The sequence below is a fragment of the Protopterus annectens genome, chromosome 4.part0, assembly GCF_019279795.1.
Source record: "Protopterus annectens isolate FY-2018-M chromosome 4.part0, PAN1.0, whole genome shotgun sequence".
Lineage (NCBI taxonomy): Eukaryota > Metazoa > Chordata > Ceratodontiformes > Protopteridae > Protopterus > Protopterus annectens.
The window spans coordinates 1235456661-1235483172 of NC_056733.1; positions in this window are offsets into that span (position 1 = coordinate 1235456661).

The following is a 26512-nucleotide window of genomic DNA, read 5'->3' on the forward strand; positions in this document are numbered from 1 at the left end:
TGTTTCTCCTTCTTTCAATGGACAAAGAAATCTGTTCAATTTATCATAACTGGACTTCTAGAAAGAATGCTTTCTGAATAATTGGGCTCTAATTGTCCTGATTTTCTTTGCTTTAGGCCTCAAAAAACTGGAAGTAATAGGCATTGTTGTTCTGGTTTGCCTAGACAGAAGTCTTTGAGCAGGCAAGCCAAGTATATCATCACAGGGTATGTTTCTGAGATTAAGTAAATTCAAAAAGGACATTGGTATCATAACACTTTGACCTCTCAAGTAATTGCTTTCCACTCTGTACTGCACATTCAGCTAGTCAATTTGACTGTGGATATCCTGGATTACTAGTAACATGTACAAAGTCCCATGCTTTTGCAAATTTCTGAAATAACTGACTATTAAATTGAGTACCATTGTCAGAAATAATTTTGTGTGAACTACCGTGGATTGAGAAATTACTTTTCAACTTGATGATAACAGCAGTGCATGATAGATTAGATAATAAATCAGTCTCAAACCAGTTCGAATAAGAGTCTACCAACACTAATTAATGCTGATTGTTCCACTCGAATATATCAGTGGCTACTCTTGACCAAGGTAGTTCAGTAACTTGACTTAGCTAAAGTGGTTCTTTTTGCAAATACGGTTTAGTACAATTACATACTGAACAAGAAGAAAGTACTTTATCAATGCCTTTTAATAGAGAAGGCCAAAATACTAGCTATCTCACCCTTCTTTTGGTAGATGCAGAACCTGGGTGACCACAATGCAAAATCTGTATATATTCTTGTTGTAAGGAAGCAGGAATAACAATTGTAGGACTTTTGAAAATAATGCCATCTTCCATCAACATCTCGTCTCTGTAAAGAAAATAAGTTTGCACTTCAGGTGCACTAGATTGTTTGGGTGGCCATCCAACTTTAATGTAGTGGTTGAGGTTTTGCAAAATCAGATCAGTCTTTGCATGATCTCTCAGCTCATCAAGTCTCTTGGTAGAAAAATTACGAACTTCCATGACATTAAAGTCAAAATTCTCTGCATAAAGATGTTCTGTTGTATTTCTGGATGATCTGGATAAGGTATCAGCCAGATAAAGAAGTTTGCTTTTTGTATAGACCATTTTGAAGCTGTATTTTTGCAATTTGATCATCATTCTTTGTAATCACGCTAGTGAGGAATACATAGGCTTCTTTAGAATAGTAACTACAGGTTGGTGATCAGTTTCAGTCTGAACAGCTCGACCATAGATATAATCATAAAACTTTGAACATGCAAATACTATTGCCAAAAGTTCTTTCTCAATTTGAGCATATTGCATTTCAGTTTGGAAAGAATTCTAGATGCATAGGCTACTGGTCTATCTTCTTGATGAATAACTGCACCAAGACCAAATTTTGAAACATCAGAGGAAAGAGTTAGTGGTTTGACATCATAGTATCTTAATGTAGGTGGGGTGGCAATTTTCTGCTTAAGATCTTCAAATGCCTTCTGGTGCTGTTCCAGCCAAGACCATATTACATTTCAGCTCACTTAAAGGTGCTGTTAACTCACTGGCATCTGGTATAAACTTGCCTAAATAGTTTATCATACCAAGAAAACATCGTAGAGCCTGAACATTATCTGGAGTTGACATCTGAAGAATGGCTGCTTGCTTGAATGAATCTGGTCACAAGCCAGTGGTAGTTAATAAATGACCTAAATATGTAACATCTGGTAGACTGAATTTGCACTTCAGAAGATTGAGGTTTAAATTCACTTCAAGTGCTCTGTCTATATCTTTTTTAAGGTTTGTGTCATGCTCTGCTTCACCATTGCCTCCAACCAATAAATCACCTACTATTGTGGCACAAGGATAACATGAAAAAAAATTGCTCCATTGCATGCTGAAACACTTCATTTTCAGAATTTATTCCAAATGGTATCCTGAGGAATCTCTATCTGCCAAATGGGGTACTGAAAGTAGTCAGTAATGAGGATTTGTGATCAAGCATCACTTGCCAAAATGAACTTTTTGCATCCAAGACAGAAAAATCAGTGGCATTTGGTATTAGGGCTGCAACTTCCTCCATTGTATGCATTGGATGATGTGGTTTCTTTAATGCTTTGTTCAACTCTTTTGGGTCAATACATACTCTGATTTTGTCTGAGCCTTTTTTTGTGGGCTGCTTCCATGGACAACACCAATTCAGTTGGTTCTGTAATTGGAAAAATTACACCTTGCTGCACCATTTTATACAACTGAGCCTTAACTTTATTCTGCATAGCTATCAAAACTTTTCTTACTGGTCTGACCACTGGACTGACCTCTGGGTCTAACTTCATACACAACTGGAAGTGCCCAACTTGTCACTGAAAATATCAGCATACTATGAGAAAAAAGCTGCAGTAAAATTGGAACTAGAATATGTGCTTATATGATGAATTTCTTTGGTAAAAGAAAGCAATTCATTATCAAACTGTCTCTGAGACCCAATAATGACTGCACATGTCTTCGAACTACATAGAATAACAAGTTGTAGCAGTTCTTAGCCAAATAACATAAAAGCTGTACTGAGTCTTCGGTTTGAAATTGTTCACTTCCATAAGCAACAAGTTTCGGACAACTAGCCATATTGAGTTGTTCATTAGTTCTCACCTTAGCAAATGTGTCTGCTGACATAACATTGCACTTTGAGTCAGTGTCCAGTTTAAGCTTGGTGGTTTTACCATTGATCTGGACACTACAAAACACTTCATTCTTTGCCAACAAATTTACTGCATCAGCCTTTTCACCAGTTACTGATACACCATCTACATAGAAAGTAGGATTGCACTTGTCTATATGATCAGTTGATTTTTTGAGTGACCTTTCTTTATAACGGTGCAAGGTTTACTTGATTTACAAAACTTTTGAAAGTGTTTCCATTTTTTACACTTGTGGCATTGCTGACCAAATGCTAAGCATTTTTCTCTTTTAGACTCATGATTGGCACCACAATTGCGACAGTTAACAATAAAGCTGGATTTGGGTTTTGCTAACTCATACTTGTACTGCACTGAGCATGTCCTTTTCTTAAAATCTGCTGGAAAACTATGGGGTGTCTCAGGAAAACCCACGGGTTGCAGGTGCCATGTGCTTAGGCCTGCTTCTGCCATTTGTTGCATGCTGTCTACATTTGCTCTGGAGACTATTGAAACCATGATCTTATCACTTGCAAGCATACTTGTGTGCCTTGTTGTAGCTTCATGGATTTGACAAATCTCAATAGCTTTGCTCAGCATTAAATCACTGTCATTAAGCAAAATCTTTCTCACTGCAGCACTATTAATACCACACACAAGCCTGTCCTTTATTAACTCATCTTTTAAGTCACCAAACTGACATGTTTTAGCTTTGTTTCTCAGGCCAGTTAAATAAGCTGCAAAAGTTCCCCTGGTTTTTGATCTCTGGTGTAAAACAAATGCCTCGCTAATGTAATATTTTTCTGGGGGTTACACATTTCCCTGAACTTGCGCTTCAAATACTTGGGTCTTCCCTTGATTCAGCCCGTACACCAATATGACATTTTTCACCTTCTCCCTCATATACTGCTGGAGCATACACAAATGAACACTCTCTTTCAATGGCTTCTGACCCCAGCTAAGTTTAGTAAAATGAATGCTCTGGTGCATGCATCTTTGTCAGAAAAAGCTGCTTGTATAAAAGTATTGTACTCTTGCTCAAATATTCTATGGTTTTCTGCAATATTCTGATCAAACACCAATGGTGATGGTTTTCGAACTCCATCTGCTTATTAACACATACGAGTGAAGGCTTTTGCAAGTATGCACAAACATGTACACATATACATATGTCACAAATCTATGCCAGTATTTGTAACTATGCACAACAGCACAACAAGCCTCTGAATAACTGAACTCTGCAAAATAAGTCTCTCAGGCACTGTAATACTTTTGAAATCACTGTACTGTACGAAACATTTCAAAATAACTGCATTGCATGAATGAACTGGGCAGAAGAAGCTGAGTAAGAAACATTTCAAAGTAACTGCACTTTGAAAATAAATGATACACAGCCAAATGAAACTTTCCCAAAAATGGCTGTACCTTGATAAATAACTCTTTACTGTGTAAGAAACACTCTGCAATGGTGACACTTTGTGAATAGACACACTCAGCACAATAAACTTTTCGAAATGGCTATATTTTGACTGTACCTCACAAAATAGTTGCACTTGCACACAAATAAACTCTTCAGAATAAATGCACAATAATAAGCAAACACTGTAAGCACTTTTACACACTGAGATACTTCAAATAATTCTTGTTATGCCCTGAATACAACGTGAAATACTAACTATGCCAAAACACAGTACTTTGCAGAAATAATTGCAGTTGCCTTGCTTTATTTATGCTTAATGTGCCATTTTTGTCGTTAACATATTTGTTTTGCTGTTTATTCTTTTTCCGTGCCCAATGGACTTTTCTTGTGCTTATTTAATTCTAAACATGCCCATTTTTGCTTTAAACATGCTCGTATTGCAATTTGGAGGTGATTCTGAACCACTTATGTGCTTTTCTGATAATCGTTTTATTAAATATCTTAATTTTAAACATTTTGTTTAATTAATGAACCTTGTGTGCCTCTCGCTTATTTAATAATGTGGTTTGTGCCCTTGTAATGCTCTGTTTTATCTTTTTTATAAAATAAATTGTTTGTGCAAGTTTTCATTACCTTTGGTTCATTTCTGGCCCTTTTTCCTGCTTGTTTCTCTTAGTTTACCTTCACTGTTATCTCTGTACCTCGAAACTCTGGCATCCTGGTTCTGACACCATGTTGTTTGTCCAGTCAGGATAAAATAGATGAGTCTTTGGGGGGATTCTGTTCAAGCAGCTTTATTATGTACAAACACATCAGGATTGAGGCTTAATAGCTATAACTTAGATAAACTAATAAACAAACTAGCTATTACAGTCATACATGCTCACTCTCTGGCTGCACACTGAAAATGGCACTGAAGCTAGCACGTGGTTGCTGTTTATATGCATGTGCTGACCTTGAAATGCTTCTTAAAGGTACAAGGCACACACACTATTACACAATTACCTAGATTTTTTTAACGGAAATTATTTTTAGCACCATCAGATAGCCTCTTAAATCTCCTGTCCTCCTGTGCTCTCTTGTAAGATATCTTTTCTTCCACTACATACAGACCATATAGGGCTGGTTGCATGACTATCTGAAATGTATGTTTTTACAATATGTCTGCCATCATTATGGTTACTATTCGTATGTCTGACATCATTATGGTTACTATTCGGCAAGGAACTAAAACAATTCTTGTACTTGCTTAATATGTGTGCTTATTTTGTGCACATTTCTGTTGAGTTTTCCTACATATTTTCATTTATTAAGCAGGAAAACAGCAAAGCACAGATTTTCATGCATTCATTGTATGCAATCTATCTGTGCTAATAAGTATTTCTTGTTCAATGCAAGTTGAACTAGAGGGTAATTCAATAAAGCCTACATGGATGGATCAATTTTCCATGTAGGCATAGTGGCACAGAGCTTATACGGAAGTAAGCAACCGTGCAATCCAGTAAATGGAGCTGAGGGGCGTGCACAAGTGTGCGAACACGGAAGTGTCCATGGCATGCAAATCACCTCATAAGTTGGTGAATTGCATGCAAATAAGAGTGCTGGCGTGATCCAGGAAGCAGATAGGCAGCCTTGCAGACCCCATGTTGGTGTCCGAAGTGTACACTGAAAAATTCCATGTACATGAGATAAAAAACTGAATAGGGGCTGTAAAAGCCCAGTTAGAAGGACTGAAATAGCACAGCAGACAGATATATGTGTAAAGCTATGCTCTGTGTCCAAAAGGTAATGGAAAATGATGCCAAATATTTTTTTAATGCCCATATTATGTTTGTGCAGTGCACAGCAGTGCACAAACATGTCATTATGTAAAAAAAATAAATAAATAAAAGTGTAAAAACGTAAAAATGAAATATGTAACAAGAATGCATTGTAGACCCTTCCATGGAATATGTACAATGGTAGATCTCTGTGATTGCTAAGGAAACAGAGTCTGGAATACTGTAGTTTCCTGGTTGTGTGCATGGATCTGTATGCAAATGAGTTGGGTTACTGAATAGCAAAAATGGGTGTCCATGTCCACAAATTACATCCTTGTAGCCCCAGAACCATGTTGATGTCCACAGAAGACATAGCTGACATCAAAAAGGGTGTGTCTGTATTTCTCTCAGCACATTGGAGCTCAGCAGCTTCTGTTTGTGTGCCTCGTTGCTGAGCTGAGCAGGGGTGTGTGTCCAGTGCTGCCTAAGCTTTGTTTATCTTCGGGGTGCTTATTTCAGCTAGTTTGACCATGTTTGCATGGTGATCTACTGTGCTGAGCATGCCCATCTATGGGGTGTATCCATTGAGTGCTCAGCAGTGTTTATATCTGAGATGCAGGTTTGCATGCTGCAGCACAGTGCTTAGCTGTTGAAAAAGAAAAAAAAAGAGAAAAGAAAATTGCCTGGGAAAGCCAATCAGACATAAATTACTAATGCCCCCTGTACCACTTAAACTGGGCTGTTAAAACACTGATAATGATTACTTTGCATGTGGAATGGATCATAGGTAGCCAATCATGCAGACTGTACCTACAGCAAAGCACTAGAAAAGTTGCATACACCCTACAATCTGATTTCACCCCCATACTCTGCACCAGTGGAGTACAAACATGGGATTTTTAACTAAAGCAATGCTAGGGGTTGCTGCAGCTCTGCTACATCTGTATGTCTTAGCTGCAGAGGTCAGTGCTGATGCTGCTGCTGACAATAGACCTAGGCAGAGAAGGAGAAGAGTATTCAGGCTCAGGGTAACCTTCCAGAAGCTACATGAGCTGGAGATTGTAGAACGCTACAGGGTGGACAAGGACATACTACAAGAACTCACTGAACTCTGCTGCCCTGAACTCAGACCCAGAGCCAACAGAGGGAAATCCATCCCAGTGGAAACAAAGATATGTGTAGCCTTTTGGATACTAGCTACAGATAATTTCCAGTTACCAGTTGGGGACATGATGGGGGTATCACAGGCATCAGCATCCAGGGTAGTCCACCAGTTCCTGGATGCCATTACCCAGCACCCTGAGGAGAGTGCTAGCATTATACGACTCTTCTACTATGTAGCACACTACCCTGAGGTACTGGTTGCCATAGACTGCACTCATGTACACATCAAAGCACTGGCAGGTGAGGAGAGTTTACATCAACTGCAAGCATATCACTTCATCAACTGCCAGGTCATGTGCAATGACCAGGGCATTATCATGAATATGTGTGCTTGCACCCCTGGCAGGCATCATGACTCCTATATCTGGCACACATCACAGCTGTATCAGATGTTTGCCAGAGGAACATCTTATACGGCCATCTACTGGGAGATGCTGGCTATGTACTGGAGCTGTGGATAATGACACCTATCAGAAATGCGCACACACTCACAGCATAACAGCATAATGAGGCACATGCTCAAACTAGGAACATCATAGAGCATATGTTTGGGCTGCTAAAGTCATGGTTCCAGTGCCTAGGTATATCAGGTGGAGTCCTCCAGTAGAGTCTCCAGCCATTGTGAACAGATGTTCACGATATGTGTCATGCTGTACAATATGATCGTCTGGAAACAGATGTGGCAGAATCATCAGAGGGAAGGGATACACAGTCCCTCACCAGTGCCTAAGTCCCCACAACCACACCCACAGAGGGACTCAGAGGAGGAACCCCCTGAAGCTGTCCATGTAGGCAGACATAGATGCGCCCAATATACCCTGTCCTTGGCCAAGAGACAAAGCATAGCACATAGGTTCATAGATTCATTGGTTGGTACTAGGCTATCGGCCCTAGGGCCTATACTGGCCTAGCCATAACAATTCCCTGGCTATTTCTTCCCACACTATTTACTTCCCTGGATCCCTGTCTAGCAGGTTGACTGACGTGATCCCCGGGGTGAATTTCCTTTCTTCCATCCAATCGTCAAGGTTCCTTTTGAAGAGGGCCAAAGAGGTGCTCTGCTTAACATGTATGGGCAGTCTATTCCAGAATCTTGGGAGTCTCTGGGTCAGAAACCTATCCCTCCAGCATGTTTTGTTTATTGTGATGACAAGGTTTAGATCCCTAGAGCATGAGGCTCTGAGGGACCGGAAATTCTTTAAGTGTAGCATGTCCAACAGCTCTGGGTTTGACATGGCCTTGTTATGTTAATCAGAGATTGCCTCTGAGTAGACGATATGTGACAGAGTATAGCTGAAGTTTTTTAAGGCGGTCAGCATAGGGCATCTGCTTTAGGCCTGTGATTCTTTTAGTGAGGTATTTCTGCAGCCTTTCCAGCTGTTGCAGATGTCTTGTGAGGTACATACCGAATGGGGCATTGTACTCTATAATGGGTCTAATGAGGAATGAGTACAGTGGGACAATGACCTCCTTTTTTCTGGAGGAAAAGCCCTTCATGATGAGGTGTGCCACATAGAAGGATTTCCTGACTATTGTGGTGATGTGGTTAGTGTGATAGGAAATGCAGTTCATTGAGGTATTTATTGTGAGATTCAGGTGCACTGAATGTCGGAAAATTTGCCTTTTCCTCACTATAGTGCGGGGGGGATACAGCCCCTCCCCCCACAAGAGTAACTTTGATAAATGGCATTTTTGATGCAAATGCTGTTCGATCTCCGGTCATTTTGATGTCGTGATATAGACCCAACCCAGTACACCTATCTTGACAACAATATGCTAGTTGTAGTACCATTGCCTCAGGTATGTACCTTCTCCCTATTGTGTCTGAATGGGCATCTTGGAGCAATTGCCTTATGTATGGCAGGCTGCATAGTTGCTCATAACTATAAGTGCAAACATGCTAATGTTTGTACAAGTACACACGCCATTTTCTAGACTATGCTCTGTAGTTAAATGCTGTGAAATGGAACATGCAATTATTCTACTGTAGTTAAGCAGAACACTTGTACAAAAAGCAAACTGGCAGCCCTTAACATTCATAGGGTATATCTGATCAACAAATCCACAGTATGACACTTACCAGGTACAGGACCACAAACTCCAGCCACACCTGATGTACCTGTAAAAAGGTGAGGGAGAGGTATTGTGTGTTGCAGTGTTACAAGGTGCTAATGTGTGTCTATCCACATTTAGAGTAGCTAATTTGATACTGGCTATATTGGTGACATTATATGTGCACAACTGTGTTGAAAGGCCACCCACCAATGCAGATGGACCCAACACCCAAGTACTAACTGTAGAGCCTGCCATAATGACTACAAATGTATTATACTGGTCAACAGGATCAGCTTAACTGGACGCTCCTCTGATATGGACACTGTGGCACCCACCTCCAGGATGTATGGCATGATGGTTGGTTGGGAGCTGTTGGTTGATCCTAGGTTTACCAGGAATTCCTCTGTGGCTGAGAGTGGTTGCTGTGTTGCAGGTCCTCCACTGGTGGCAGCACAGTCCTTGGAAACAGCAGCTACCCTCTGACATGCAACAATGACCATGTCAGTAGCCAGGTGTCAAACCTGCTTGTATGTCCTGCCCTGTTGGCCAATATCATTCACAGTCCTCACAAGGTCTGCTCACAATGCTACCCACTGTTCTTGATTTTGGTGAACCCTTGACAGCAGGATATGATGATCGAGTCTGAAGGCATCCACTATAGCATAATTTTCTGCAGATAAAAATGGAGGATGTCTCTGTAGATACACTGTACCTGCAAAACAACAACAGGGAAACACATTACAGGAGCAGGTATATGGATTCCCACTATGTACAGACCCTGCACAACCAAAATGAGCTGCTCCATACACCGGTCCCTCACACGTCATACCTCGCAGCCAATCAGCACACTACATGTGTGGCTATCACCAAGATAGTAGCAATACCAGTTATATCCCTGTGTGCTGTGACAGAGTCTGCTGTATGTCTCTAAACCCATCATTGCAGTTTACTGTGGTGTGTCCCCTACAGGCAAAGTCCCACTACTATCTCATACAGCCACTGTCAGACAAATAGCTGTGTTTGTGTGCTATTACAACTATATGGGGACAGTCCAGCAACTCCATTGTGCCCCAATGAGAGACAGCAATGAAAACCCAGCTGTAGTATATCTTCCTTGCAGGCATCATACCTCTCCACTACACAGACGTTTCCAGAATGTCAACATGTGCCTCATAGATGTGGTCCTTTTGGCACACACATTTGAATGTCTGACAAATGGTTGGCCAATTATTAATGGTTGTTGTCAGGATATAGAAAATCTGGTTCATAGGCCAGATCTATATAAAACACTCATGCTACAGTCATATCTGTTAGTCTATTCATACTCTTACTTTGCATGGCCAATATGTATATTCTGTCATAGAGTTTGGTCCTTTCTTCCTCCACTAATTATTTGTTATGACATGAATTCCTGCTGTAAAGGGTTGACATGTATGTCAGCCATAGCTATCAAGCAATTAGTTATGAATGTCAGCAAAACAGTGACCTAGCCAGAATACATCAGGGACAGACAGGGGTACCTTTACAATGTAAGAACTATTTCTGTTTGACATTGGCAGACTGAGATGAGGTGAATTACAGTACATTGTTTGATATTACAGCTGTGTACACCCTCAAGTACTGTTAATATGTCTAACTCATAATCCACTAGCTTTTCTACAACAGTCAACCATTGTAGGAGGGAGTAACAGGGGCAGAGTTGTGATTTGATTCCAACCGGGGACAGTTGAGAGGCATGTCTGTAGCTGTTGGACAGCAGAGTATCACCAACATGTCAATACCATAGATGTACTACAATGACCATGTCGGTGGCCGGGTGTCAAACCTGCTCATATGTCCTGCCCTGTTGGTCAATATCATTAACAGTCCTAACAAGGTTGGCTCACAATGCTACCCACTGTTCTTGATTGTGGTGACCCCTTGACAGCAGGACGTGATGGTTGAGTCTGAAGGCATCCACTATAGCATAATTTTCTGCAGATGAAAATGGAGGATGTCTCTGTAGATACATTTCACCTGCAAGACAACAACAGGGGAACACATTACAGGACCAAATATATGAATGTCCACAATGTACAGACTGTGCACAACCAAAATGGGCTGCACTATCCACCAGTCCCTCACACATCATACCTCACAGTCAATCAACACACTACATGTGTGGTTATCACCAAGATATTATCAATACCAGTTATGTCCTTGTGTGCTGTGACAGAGTCTGCTGTATGTCTCTATACCCATCACTGCAGTCCACTGTAGTGTGTCCCTTATGGGCAAAGTCCCACTACTATGTCATACAGCCACTGTCAGACAAATAGCTGTGTGCTATTACAACAACTATATGGGGACAGTCAAGCAACTTCACTGTGCCTCAGTTAGAGACTGCAATGAAAACTTGCTGTAGTATATGTTCCCTGCAGGCATCATACCTCTCCACTGCACAGACGTTTCCAGAATGTGAATGTGTGCCTCATAGATGTGGTCCTTCTGGCACACACGTGGATGTCTGACAAATGGTTGGCCAATCATTGATGGCTGTTGTCAGGATATAGAAAATCTGGCTGTCACAGGCCAGATCCCTCAAAAAACACTTATGCTACAATAATATCTGTTAGTCTGTTCATACTCTTACTTTTCATGGCCAATATGTATATTCTGTTGCAGAGTTTATTCCTTTGTTCCTCCACTAATTATGGCTATGACATGAATTCCTGCTGTAAGGGGTTGACAGGTATGTCAGCCATAGCTCTCAAGCAATTAGTGACCTAGCCAGAGTACATCAGGGACAGTTAGGGGTACCTTTACAATGTCAGAACTATTTCTGTTTGACATTGACAGACTGAGAGGAGATGAATCACAGTGCATCATTTGATATTACAGCTGTGTACACCCTTAGTAACTGTCGATATGTCTAACTCATAATCCAGTAGCTTTTCTACAACAGCCAACCACTGTACGGTTGAGGAACAGGGACAGAGCTGTGATTTGATTAAAAGCAGGGACAGCTGAGAGGTATGCCTGTAGCTGTTGGACAGCAGAGTATCACCAACATGTCAATACCATAGATGTGCTACAGGCCTATTGTAATCCCTATTTCCCATACCTCCATCCTTCCATCTGCACCCCATTATATGGAGACATATCTGACATACCTGGCAGAATGAAGTAATTTTATTTTGACCAGAACCTCTGCAAACCAGCTTGCAAAACTGTTGTCTGTCTGTGTAAATCAACATATAGACCTGTTCCCCATAAGCAGTTGACTGCCTTTTGTAGGTAATGCTCATTAACAGGTGATTGTCTGTGCACAAATCTGTGACTCAGACTTGCTAATTGCTTCCAAAATAGCTGGGGTTGCACTTTCATTAGCCAATGGCATGGCACCACAATGCAATATTTAAGGGCTTCATGTAGGCCTTGGCCCCTTTATTAGTCTTTGAGTTGTGGAGACTACAGCATCACAGAAGGTAGGTACAAAAACTGGCCACTTTTGAGATTTATGATGTATGTCCACAGTTTTGCATGATGTTTGGCCATTGGCTGCTGACATTATGATTATCTGGCAGTTCAGTGGTAAACACTGTGGGCTGTGGCCAGTAAGGAGAGAGAGAGACATGTGAGTGTCAGATGTCATACCCATCAGAATATGCATGCTGATGCAGTAGCTGCTATTCTACCAGCTGATTATCTTTGTAGGGGCAAACTTTGAAACACTTCCCTGTCACTGGGCCCTTAACCTCCTCCCCACCCTTTATGTATGGCTGTGTATGGATCCCTTGTTCTAGGGAGTTGTGAGGTATGGTAGGTCTGCAGCAGCTAGCATAACATACAGCTGTGTATGTTCCAGGCTGCAACTCCTGTTGCACCCCAAAACACATAGGGAGTAGTGTGAACACACTGAAGCACAGCAAGCTGTACATGCAACTAAGGCAGCAGTGTCAGCTCTTCCATTACAGTAAATCCAGGGAAAGGGTACCCTCTACAGTCCACTGGGGGCTTGTACTTAAGGTACATCTGTTATGTAATAGTGCCAATCACAGAGTATTAGGCAACATATAATTAGGCTATGCAAATATTTGCAGTGTCCCTACTTATAGGCCTTTGACTTGCAAACATGGGTAGCAGTTAATTCAGTAGTAGCAATCTGTGTGGGTAAAAAATGCATGAACCACAGAATAGTAGGTGACATACAGGTAGGTAGCAAGATATATGTGCATATGTACAGTCTGTGACATGCATTGTCTGCACCTATAATTATGTGCATGGCTTTCAAAGGCAGCTGTTCTGCAGCAGGGTCCCAGTTGTACACATGTACTTTGCCATTGCTGCCTTAGCAGGTGTGTTTAAAGATGTTGCTGATAAAAGGATACATTTATCTGCTATCCTAGGCCCCATGTAGATCCATTATTATTTTTATGTCTGTGTACTAGTGTACATTTTAGATCAGAGTCCCAGGGACAGTCCCATTTAACCCAGTACATGTACATGCAGTCTGTCAGTGATACTCAGTATATTTTGCTGGAAACACCTATTTTAAGAAAGAGCTGAGTGGCCTAGTGGACATAATGCACTATGCTGTAGTTGACAGGAATCTGGGTTCAAGACTTGGCAGGGGTGATTATTTTGTACATGTGCCTAACACTATGAAAAACACATAAGATCATTAAGGCAGTTTAAAGTGCTTTTATGCAGTTTTGTGTGTTGTGACACTCCACACAAAGCCGTGCTAAAAATTTAAAAAGAAAAAAAAAGGGGGGTGATAGGATAGTGGTGAAATGGGAGCAAGCAGGTGGGGGACATATTGGAAGGCAGGTACAGATGTGCAGGACGGGTATAGGGAAGAGCCGTAGCTTTCCATTTCTTGTAAGCAGCGGTTGTTCCATTTGACAGATTTTGTGGATAAATTTGGACTCTTAAACCCCAGAGAGAGGTGAGGACAACATAAATGTGTTATTAAGCCATTTGGACCAAATTAGTTGTTTCCAGTGGACACGTGTGCAAAATGGAGAGGTATGTATGGGAAGATTTTTTTTTGCGGGACAGGTGCCCTTTTTTTTAAAGAGAGAGAGGAATGTTGGGAAGGGATATAGATATGTGTGGGGAGGTCAGTTTGGTAGGAAAGGATGCAACTGCAGACAGACAAGGCAGACAAGACATCAGACAGGTGTGGTGTGTGACACGTGTTACACATGTGGGGGGGGGTAAACACCTTGGATGGGGAGGGTGTTGTGGAATTTGAAAATCATCTATCCATAAGTTACCAGATGGGTAGCAAACTTGGTTATTGATAGAACACTCCTAGTCAAAATAGGGGAAGCCACCTCAAGTAGTAGACCCATAACAAGTGGGGTATCCTAGGGATTGGTCTTGTGGCCTCTGTTGTTTGGGCTATACTTCTCAGAGGTGCAGGTAAAATCTAGATGGCTATGGCTGACCAAGTTTGCAGATGACTGCAAGCTGTGTGCTGTCATCCATTCCCCTAGTGATGTGGATATCCTCCAAGAGGGTCTCACCCAAACAAATGACTGGTGTCAGAAACATGGCCTCAAACTGAATGCCAAAAAATGCATCATCATCCCTTTTGGGGGGAATGACGTCCCCACAAATTATCACATTGATAATAAGGCACTAAGCACACAATCAGTCGTGAGACTTGGGAACCCAGTTTGATAGCAAACTAACTTTTGACTACCATATTGCCTCCATTGTACAGAAAGCTTTCTACATGGCCCCCCTCATTATTAAGGGCATCTCATCCAGGGACAGGGTGGTCATAACATCCCTGTATTCTTCCCTTATAAGGATGATTATTGAATACAGTGCCCTTTTGGCATGTACCTCACAAAGCACACGCAGCAGCTGGAAAGACCACAGATATTCCTCACCCAGAGAATCCAGGGTCTCAAACATCTACCCTACACAGATAGGCTAAAAGTCCTTTCCCTCTACTCAGTCTCCTACAGACTCCTCAGAGATGACCTCTGTCTGGCATACAAAGCAATCTCAGACCACACCCTGATGGAACTGCTGCATATCCGCAAGTTAAGCTCCACTCAAGTAACCTATACGTGAGACTTCAACCTGGTCTGTGACATCAATAGGACTTGTTGGCAGGACAGATTTGTGTCCCAGAGACTCCCCCTTTTGTGGAATAGACTCCCTCTCCACATAAAGCAGACTACCTCATTAAACCTTTTTAAGCACAACCTGGATAACTGGATGGGGGAACAGAAAATACACCCCTGGAATTCCACCTATGTCCCTGCTGGACAGTAGCATAGCATGCTGACTTGTTGGAACATGGGCTAAATTCTTGGCTTGGTTTGTAAGGGCCTCAGGGCCAATAGCCGAGTAACTTCCTATGTGCCTCCAGACGGCAGCAGCATGATTGAGCTCTCCATCCATGAGCAGTCAAAACTGCTCTTTCACTGCCCCAAAGGTGGCTGTGCTGGAGGTTAGGTGCCAGGGCCAGCAGGCCCCACCTGGTTGTCCATTCTGCCCTTGAGCCGAGGCAGGCATCATTCATAACTCCTATGAAGAATCCTGCACACCATGGCTGGTAGTCAGTCCTGGGGACTACCACCCCTCTGCCACTGCTACTTGGGGGGGAGCATCCCCTGAGGTGATTTCACCCATCAGGTGGACCTATATAACTACCAAGGTGTACTGTAGGCTGATGCAGTGCTTCTTTCCTAGTTGGATATTCATGTTGTTGGTAAATGTGTGACAGAGGGATTACACACTACTAATTACATTCCATGACAGCATGACACTTGAGAGGTGTATGTGTACAGTACAAAAACTATACTACTATCATACCTTGTAACAGGCATGGGGATAGAACCCAATAGCAGTGACTGCAGAGGACATGTGCATCAAATGTATTAATTGACTGCAACAATCTTTAACAGACACACCAGGAATACAACCATACCATTGATTACACATTTAGTTTATTTTAATTTATTTTATTAGTGTTGTATTTATTGCCTTTATTTTATGCTACATATTCACATGCCTGCTAATAATTTTAACAGTCTGTGACATCTAAGCATACACTTATTTATCAAGACTATGGCCTGACTCACCCATTTTCCTGTAGTTACTGTGGAGAGAAAATCTGTAATCATTTTGTGACTGCTACTGTAAGTTGTAGTGCTACAGAACACTGGATTTTAACCCTGGGCTGTGTGTGGAAAAATATACTTCAGATAGAGCATTTAACAAACTGAGCTACTGAGTCACTGCTGCTTATTTACTGACTGATAGTTGCCTAAAGCTCACCTGGAACCAATATATGACCTGGTATTAGTGTTACAGTTCTATAGTAGACTGTAGTGACAGTTGAGCACATAGCCATGTCATTCAAGCATCACAGAGATACTAGGTAAATTATACATTACTAAATAGAATGCTGGTATACACAATATATTGTTAGTGGGTCAAAATATCTGTGAAGTCTAAAAACCATATTGGATTATTGGGTTGGTTAGCTCACCCATATACATTTGCAGAGAGTATATTTGCTGTCTACAGCTATTACACTGTTATACTTGCCTGCAGCACCATACCTCTGAGCCTAAGTGCATATAGCTGAACTGCAATGGTTAAAACAAGACAATCCTGATATGCGCATTATACCTTGAGTGTTATTGTTATTGCTTCATGTGCTATTGTGGTACAGGTGTCGTAATTCATTTCATGTACAACAGCTCTGAATCTACACTCATTGCACACCACTTTTCATTAGATATACCTTGAGGCAGACACTGGTAGTGTTTTGTGTTTTTATTGCAGAACAGTTGTCATAATTGATGTCATGCAAAACAGCCCTAATTCCACACATATTGCACAACACAGCTTTATTAGAGGTACCTTCCTTCATTTACTGTTATAATTTCATGTTTTTATTGCACAGCAGTTGTTGCAATGCAGGTGTTGCAATAGATCTGTAATTCCACAGTTATTTTAGTAGAAACTTTATTTCATTTACTTTAGCATAGTTAATACTTTACTCTTCCCTGCTTATTGCACTACAGTTGGCAGCAGTCAGTTATTGAAGTCACAGCACAACCTTGCCAAGCGACCAGCATGCACCTCAACATTATGAGTCCTTTCCTCTGCAGCTGTTGGGAGAAAAGGACACCACTATGCATACTAGTTTAGCAGACATTCAAGATTAGATATTGGTGAAACACACGTAATGGTACTTACATACATGTGAGACATTCCCAGCCCAGAACCCTTGGACCCAGGTGTCCAAAAGAGCCCCCTTCCATATTTTCAGGTCATTATGGTGGTGATGGCACTGTTCACTTGTGCAGGGATACCAGTTACACTGGTGAGATCCTTTGCCAGCTAGTGTCAGACCTCCATCTTGCACTGCGAGCCCTGGTAACCTCCCTGCAACAGCTGGCCCACATGTTTTTTCACAAGGAGTCCAACAATGACCCTGGAATCCTGAATTCTGTAACACTGCACCTGAAAGCACAAACTCTCTCCAGTGCCAACCATAGTGTATTCCACAGAGAAAGTGCTCTAATGAATTAAGCTGTATTCCTGTCTGTTGCACTTAATGTGGCCTGTTTTCCTGCCTTTATACTCCATTGGGTATTTTTTTTAAATGTGGTGTGGTGCTTAGCACTGCACAAACCAGCACAGCTGAACTGAGCAGTGCTTAAACTGGCAAATAGTGCTTAGCAGAGTGCAAACCAGCTAAGCACATCCAAGCAATGTCAAGCACTGCTAAGCAGTGCCTAAACAGAGATTGTTTAAGCAGTGTTTAGCAGTTCTTAGCAGGTCTTAGCAGAACTTAGCTGAGCACAGCAAATCAGGATTAAAAAATAATCATGATAATTTTCTTTGCAAAATAAATGCTGAATTTCCCATCCATGTATTCAAACCCTGCACCTACTGCACATGAGGCTGTAACTCTAACCACTTGGCTAAGTTAATGTTTGGAATAGTGCTCTACTTTTATATATACCTCTGAGCTAAATTTAAGCACTGCTAAGCACCGTACCACACAAACCCACTAAGCTATTCTTAAACTTGACCTTTGGATCACAAATTAAATGCATCCAGTTTCTATTTTTAGATATCTGGTGTCTCAGCACTTCTTTGCACTGCTGCACTCCCTCCCATGCTGTGCAAACTTGTAAAAAAAAAAAAAGAAGAAAATAATAATACATTACATACATTACTATAATGCACTTGGAAAATGCAGGGAGTGTGTTACTCATCTGCAGACACTATTGATCACACACTCCCTACACTGATCTAATAATCCAGTTCCACAGCTCTCCTTCAGCAGCAGGCCATCATTAATATGCATGGTGTGCTACTAAGGCAGAACTGTGTACATGGACATGGTAACTTCTTTGTAGGCTCTACATTATGCTTACATGGATTTTATTAAATCTAGGGGTAGGACAACATGATTTCCTGCCATTTGTTGCATTTTTATGTCTCTGTACAGCATGTCTCTTTGGGGATCTGTATTTTCTGCCACCTGTGTATACATTTTCATTCCAGTTTCTGCTTTCTACTACGGCTTTCATATTCAGGTTCATAGGTTCGTAGGTAGGTACTAGGCTATTGGCCCTGGGGCCTATACAAGCCCAACCAAAAAGGTACCCTGGCTTTGCCACCCAAAAAAATTATTTTCCTGTGCCACTGTTGAGCAGAGCCACAGAGTTGATTCCCAGGGTGAATTTTCTATTTCCCATCCAATCATCAAGATTTTTCTTGAAGAGTGCTAATGAGGAGCTTTGTTTGATATATATAGGTAGTTTATTCCAGAGTATGGGAAGTCTCTGGGACAGGAATCTATCCCTCCGGAATGTTCTCTTTATTGTGGTGACAAGGTTTAGGTCCCTAGAGCATGTAGCTCAGAGGGATTGGGATTTCTTTAAGTGGAGTATGTCCAACAGCTCTGGGTTTGACATAGCTTTGTATGTTAGGCAGAGATCACCTCTGAGTAGGCGATATGTGACAGAGAAAAGCTGGAGTTTTTTTAGACGGTCTGCGTAGGGCATCTGTTTGAGGCCAGTAATCTGCTTTGTGAGGTATATCTGCGGCCTTTCCAGTTGTTGTAGATGTCTTGTGAGGTACATACTAAAAGGGGCCTTGTACTCTATAATGGGTCTAATGAGTGATGAGTAGAGGGGAACAATGACCTCTTATTTTCTAGATGAGAAACCTTTTGTGATGAGGTTGAGCCACGTAGAAGGATTCCTGACTACTGTGGTGATGTGATTATCAAAGGAGAGACTACTGTCCACCTGTTTCCCAAGGTCTCTTATCACACTTTTGGTGTTAAGTATATTACCACCTATGTTGTAGTTCATAGGTACAGAGTTTTTACCAAAGGGGATAACAAAGCACTTTTTGGCATTGAGCTTGAGGCCATGGCTTTGACACCAGGCATCTGTCTCAGTGAGGCCCTTTTGTAGGATGATCACGTCCTTAGGAGTTTTGATTATGGCTCCTAGTTCGCTGTCATCTGTGAACTTTGTTAGCCAAAGACCTTCTGTGTTAGCCTGTACTTCAGAGAAGTAGATACCAAACAGGAGAGGACCGAAGACTGAACCCTGTGGTACTCCACTTGTCACTGGTCTGAAGTTGGATTTGGAGTTCAGCTTGCAGTTTTAAATAAGATTATGTGAATTTTCTCTAAGCAACACACTTTTACCTCCCCTTTCAAAGAAATAAGCTGTTCACACACAGAAAAAAATATAATAATTGAAAGGATGTTATGACATCCTTCTAGTTCTACTTGCATTAAACAAAACATATTTCCTGTTATGGATGGATGCACTAGAAATAGTTCATGGCAATGTGTTTGATAACACAAATGCTAATTTGCTCTTTAATAAATGTAAGCATATAAGGGGATTAAACAGAAATATATAGAGAAACAATCAAGTGGTGCTTTTCTAAGAATCCAATGAGCTGGTCATTTACCTGCTACTTTAACCCCCAACCCCACCTCCTCTCTGCCTGCATTGTGGTGGCATACTGAGTTCAGCCATCTTGTACATGCACTTAATATTTTGTAAGAAATGAATGTCTGATGTAATTATCATATTAATATATATTTTGTGGCCTGTATAAACCAAATATTTCTTTTCTAAAAATGTCTGAGAATAGTATAAATAATTACTAAGCTGATACTTATAGTATATGAAATTCTATGTTAGTGCAAATATGCTCTCTTTTGTTTATGCATAAAAACAGATATGTACATGAAAACATTTGTAAATATACGTTTGCAGATTTACATATTTATATAAATGTATTTGCCTGACTAAACAGTTATAATAAAATATGAGCAATTTATGCCTGCACAAAATTTATTAAATTCAATAAGTAATCCACTGGGACACGGTACTTAACCTTAAGGAAGTTTGTTCATTGTTTGGCAAATTTTAAGAGTAATAAACTGACTGAGGATTATTAATTTCTCTTCAAACACATGAGGCAGGCTGAGTATTTGATAAAATGCTTCCTAGCTTTATCTGTACCCTTTTCATCTCTTCATATTTGTCGACCGGGAAAGCTGTAGCATATATTAATAGAAGAAAGTAAAGGTGACCAGATTTTTTTCTATTCATAGGTGTGTACTAGGCCAACTGCCCTGGAGCCTTTACAAGCCTAGCCCATAGAAGTGCCCTGGCATCATGCCACCTTTAGTTCTCAGTGCCTCTATCAAGTAGAGCCACTGGAGTGATCCCCAAGGTGAACTTTCTATTTCCCATCCAGTCATCAAGATTTCTCTTGAAAAGGGCCAGCAAGGTGATCTGCTTGACATGTATGGGAAGTCTATTCCAAAGCTTGGGCAGTCTCTGGGTTATGAACCTGTCCCTCCAGCATGTTCTGTTGATTGTGGCAATGAGGTTGAAGTCCCTGGAGTGTGTGGTGCTGAGGGATTGGGATTTCTTTAGGTGTAACATTTGTAACAGGGCTGGGTCAGACATGGCTTTGTAAGTCAAGCAGAGATTGCCTCTTAATAGATGATGTGAGACAGAGAAAAGCTGGAGTCTTTGTGTCTGTCCATGTAGGACATGTGTTTAAGGCCTAGGGTCCTCTTTATGAGGTACGTTTGTGACCTTTCCAGCTGTTGCAGGTGTTTAGTGAGGTACATGCCAAATGGGGCATTATACTCAATGACTGGCCTTATGAGGGAAGAGTAGACAGAGATGATGACCTCCTTCTCTCTAGATGCAAAACCCTTGGTAATGAGATGTGCCACATAAAAGGACTTTCTGACCATAGTGGCAATGTGGTGGTTGTAGGAGATGTTGCTGTCAACCTGTGTCCCCATATCTCTTATAACGCCTTCAGTGTTCAGTGTAGGCTACCATCAATGTGGTAATTAGTGGGAACTGAGTTTTTCCCAAAGGGAATGATGACACATTTTTGACATTAAGCTTAGGGCCATGGTTTCGACACCAGTCATTGGTCTCAGTGAGGCCTTTCTGCAGGATGTCTACATCACTTGGGGAGTTAATAATGACTCCCAGCTTGCAATCATCAGTGAACTTAGTCAGCCAGAGTCCCTCCATGTTGGCCTGGACTTTTGAGAAGTAGATGCCAAACAGGAGAGGACCCAGGACCAATCCCTGTGGGACTTTACTTGTGACTGGTCAGCAGTCTGACTTGATGTCTGCTACTTTCACACTGTGGGTTCTATCTGTGAGCCAATTTGCAACCCACCTAGTGATATAGGGGTTGATGCCTAGTTTGGTGAGTCTATCAATAATTCCTGAGTGGGGAATGGTATCAAAGGCCTTGGCCAGATTGAGGTAGGCTGTATGAACTGCCTTGCCCTCATCCACAGCTCTGGTGACTGACTCAAAGAAGTCAACCAGATTGAGCAGGCATGATCTATCCTTCACAAAACCAAATTTCATGGGATCCAGAGTTTGGAAATTCCCTATATCCTTGTTAATTAGGTCCACCATGATCTGCTCCATAATATTACATATCAGACTTGTCAAGCTAATGGGGCAATAATTCCTAGGGTCTGTAGTAGCTCCCCCTTTATGGAGAGGGATGACTGTAGCAGTGTGCCATTCTGTCAGGATAAAGCCTGAGGTGAGACTGTGATTGAACAGGGCACACAGGTGTAGTGCCAGTTCACTCTGTAGTTCATGTAGAATACAGTCAGGGATATTGTTGGGTCCCATGGAAGCTATATTCATGGTCTTGGACAATGCAGCTTTGACATGTCCTGCAGTAATGCTGGGCTCCTGGCATTCTTCCGGTATTGTGATTGGTCCTTTGGGGGAGAGGGGTAAAGTTGGCACTGAATCTGTCAGCCAGTATGTTGGCAATATCTATTGGCTCAGTACTCCCATTGTGCAGTAGCTCAGAGCAAATCTGGGTATTGTCATGGAGATTCTTGATATAACTGTAGAAGGCTTTGTGGTTGTTTTAGTGTCTGCCGCAATTCTGCCTTCATAGCTAGCTTTAGAGGTTTTGATAAGGGATCTCAACTTTTTGTTGAGGCTAATAAGGGAGTTTTTCCAATCTTGGGACTTCACCTTTTTCTGCAACAGTTTCTTCCTTCTGTTGTAGAGTTTGTTAATGGTAGGGGACCACCAGATTGGCTTCTCTTTTTGTAGAGGAGTGTCTTGGTTCTGTTGGGTATGTCTAGTTCCATGCATTTATGTATGTGTTTGTACAGTGCACTGGTGTATGATTCGGTGATCATGCACCTATTTTTCATTTGCAGGGGTGCCATGAAGTTAGCCACCTCTGTTTTTAGGGGCCCAAAGTCAGCTTTGGAGAAGTTTTTCATGGTGGTTACATTTGCTGGTGGTGTGGGTGAGATGTGGATTTCCATTGTATTTAGTTTGTGGTCAGCTCTAACCAGCGAATAATTGATTATTTTGAGCAATGGTTTCCCATGTTAGTAATAACCAGGTCAAGGATGTTGCTTCCTCTAGTGGGGGGTAAGAATGAGCTGCTGCAGTGCATTGGAATTAATGAATTCCAGGAAGTGTTGGGCAAGTGCATTGGTGCATGAGTAGTCTTCCCAGTTGATGGAGGGGTAGTTGAAGTCACCCAGTATGATAGTGTTGGGTTGGACCCTAATAGTTTCCAGGGTGCTTAGGAATGTGGAATGAGAGTCTTGGGACATGGTTGAGGACCAATAGCAGGCTACAAACTGAATTGCCATCTTACCCACTGTTAATTGTACCTGAAGTATCTCCGATGTGTTATGCTGGGCTGCTATTCTGGAGTGCACATATCCTTTATGACTATGGAGACGCCACTGCCTTTGGAGCTTCTGTCCATTATCTGAGGCAAAAAAGTGTGGAATGAGTTATAGCCTGGTAGCACAGGGGTGCTTTCTGATGCTTTAAACCAGGTTTCCATTACAGCACAAATGTCATTCTCTATTTTGAGGAGTGCTTCTAGCGAGTGCATCTTGAGATTTAGACTTTTAGCATTGAGCAGCATGACCCTCAGATTGCATTTATTTATAGCTGTTATGGTAGTAATTTGGTCTTTGGAACACCTTCTAAAAAAGGCACCATAGAGGTGGCAAGAGCCTTACCCAGTATTCAAAGATCTAGGGCTGACAGATGCAGGTCATCTCTGGCAAAGCATCAAGGTCTGTCAGTCATGTCATCCCAAGCAGAGAGATACTGGGTCCCCTTAGAATGACACCAGAAACTTAGCCAGTTGTTGAAGTCAATCATTTTCTGCTTGTACTGTGGTATCATTCTGGGCGATGGTAGGATGCTGATCAGGGCTAGGGTTATACCTGCCTGGGCCACATAATCCGAGAGCACCTTCATGTTGTCCAGGGAGGTACATCTCAGGTCATTCACACCCACATGGACAATGACAGAGTCATACTTGTACTTGTGGAGTGACCTGAGTGCGAGTGTTATGTGTTGGATCCTGGCACCTGACAGACAGCTGACTGTTACCTTCTCCTTATTCAACATAGTGAGTGAGACATTAGTGTACCTCACTATTGAGTCTCCTAAGATTAGTGTATTGGGCAAGCTGTTTTGCTTTATGGGCTTAGGTTGAGGGGCACACTGTATAGGTGAGCTATGCATCTTGTGGTTTGTGCTGTGTTGTGGTGGTCAAGTGCATTTCTGATATGGAGTTCTCTGCTGTTTGGGTAGATTTCTTTTGAGAACCTTCACAAAGGTGGGTGTGTGGTTTGTGTTTTTATGTGAAAGCTGTGATGGTGTGTGTTCTGGAGGGCTATGTGTTTCATGTGGTGTGGTGCAGGTGTTGACCTTCTCCTCTTGACCAGCTATTCCGGTCTTGGCTGGAGAGTGCATGTCTTCCAGGTTGGATATATAAGAGCATCTCTCAGAAGTCTGAGTGTTATGAGGTAGGAGGAGAGGGTTGTCTGTGTATGTGAGGCAGTTGTTACACTGCCTCAGAATGCCGAAGTTCACCAGGAGGGGATGGTCATTATTAATAAGTACTGGAGCTGTTTCCTTACAGGACATTTAGTGCTGTTAGCACTTATGTGTGCTACAATAATTGCTACAAGAAACCAGATGAAGTGCTAGGTGAATAAGCTAGTTAAATGCAAGAGAGAAGAGAACTAGCAAGATCAAAGGCAAAAATTGAAGAGCAGACTTTCTGGCACCAGTAATAGTTTACCCTAGCTTAGTGGCACTGCACAGCATGCAAACCTGTGCAAACACAGGTTTTTAAAGCAGAAAGTTGAAAGGGAGCTAGAAACCACTCCTCTTGTGGTAGATAGGCTACCTAGTGCTTACCACGCCAGAGGATAAGCTGAGATTCTTCCCTCTAACACAGAAAGGTCTGGGAACTCAGAAACTACAATACAGTCCTGAATAATGCAAATCTTTATATGGACTACTCTAGCAACAGAAAGGTGGGAAAACAAGCTAGAACTTTTTTTTTTAATATAACTGTGATGCCCAAGCACTGGCTCAGCAATCAAAGAGCCTCAGTTCTCACCACTGACACCAGTAAGGGGCGTCCATATAGGGAAAGGATAATAAATACACACAAAGTAAAGTACAATTTCCCTTAAGAGCACACAGAGATCACAGACAGTCTGGGGCTGGTCTCTCCCTTTTCCTCCAGGTCATCAATAAGACTCCCCACTGGCACAGCTATAGGGTCCAGATCTTAGCTTAGTGAGCAAGCTAAAACCTCCAGCACCCTCTCTGTCCAACCAGTGCTTTGTGTCCCTGCCCAAGTAGCTGACACACACATACTTTGAGATAAGAGTTATATACAACCACACAGACATTCCTGGGGAAGGCTGGCACAGGTTCTCATGCTGTGGCCCTTTTACCCATACTATACAGTATAAATCACTGTCACCACCCAGCTAATATTTATCAGCTACTCAAACACTCTTATGAAGGGTGTCCAATTATTACTGTGCAATATTATTATCCAAATGGTAAGTGTGACTGAACAGTCAAGGCTTATTAGAGTGACTGGGTACAGTATCACTATATACATGCAATGTACTCTAGAGCTTAAATTAGCTCTCCATAAAACAGCCACAATTGGAAGGTTTAAAAATATTTAATAATAAATAAAAACACAAGACAATACTTCTTGTTACACAGTGCTAGTCAAGAGTTCAGAGATCACAGATAAATACTTAAAATAATACAGTAGTAAAAGTTCTGACATCAGAGAAAAACACGTAGTCTAATGTTCCTAATTTCTAGCTATTTCTAAGAGAAATCACAGTTCTAAATAATGTACATCTAGAGCAAGACAGTGCTGGTGATGTTGGATGTTCTCAACACAAAATGCTCTGAGCTCTTTGATTTTCTCTCTTTAAATTGATAGCACAGAGCTGCTTCACATGACATCATTCTTCACACTTCTCTGGTGTTCCCAGGCCAACAGAAACAACATTTACATTCTTTACACCTGGTCAGAAACCAGAGCAATAAAGGACATTTATACATGCAACTTCTAGCCATTAACACCAGTCTTAAAACAATAGGCAGGATTCCTCCCTCTAGACATATTGGCTCCGAATTTTGATATCAAAGACAGTCATAAAATGCTTGACTTAGCTTTCTTACAGCAGAGTGCACTGTTGTTACAGTTTTACAGTTCAATATCCAATGCAGTCTTTTCACATTTAAGAACTGTGGCTGTGGCTTACATTAATATCTACAGATGACAGAATTATCTACAAAAGTCTATCTAGCTAGGCTGGCAGCCTTCACCTATCTTCACACCCCCACAGACAACTCAAGTTTGTTTTTCAAGTGACCCTTGAGAAATGCTGCTTGAGAGGGTTAGGTCTATCTGAGTATACCTTACCCCATTCCCTGTCTTGAGACCCCATCTGCATTGGCATTGCTAATCCCACTGTGGTGACATATCATATGCTTGTAACCCTAGGTTCCATCTTAACAAATTGTCATTTTGCTGGCTAGCTCTGTTCTTCCTTTTCAGGTCTGTGAGGGGAGTAGCT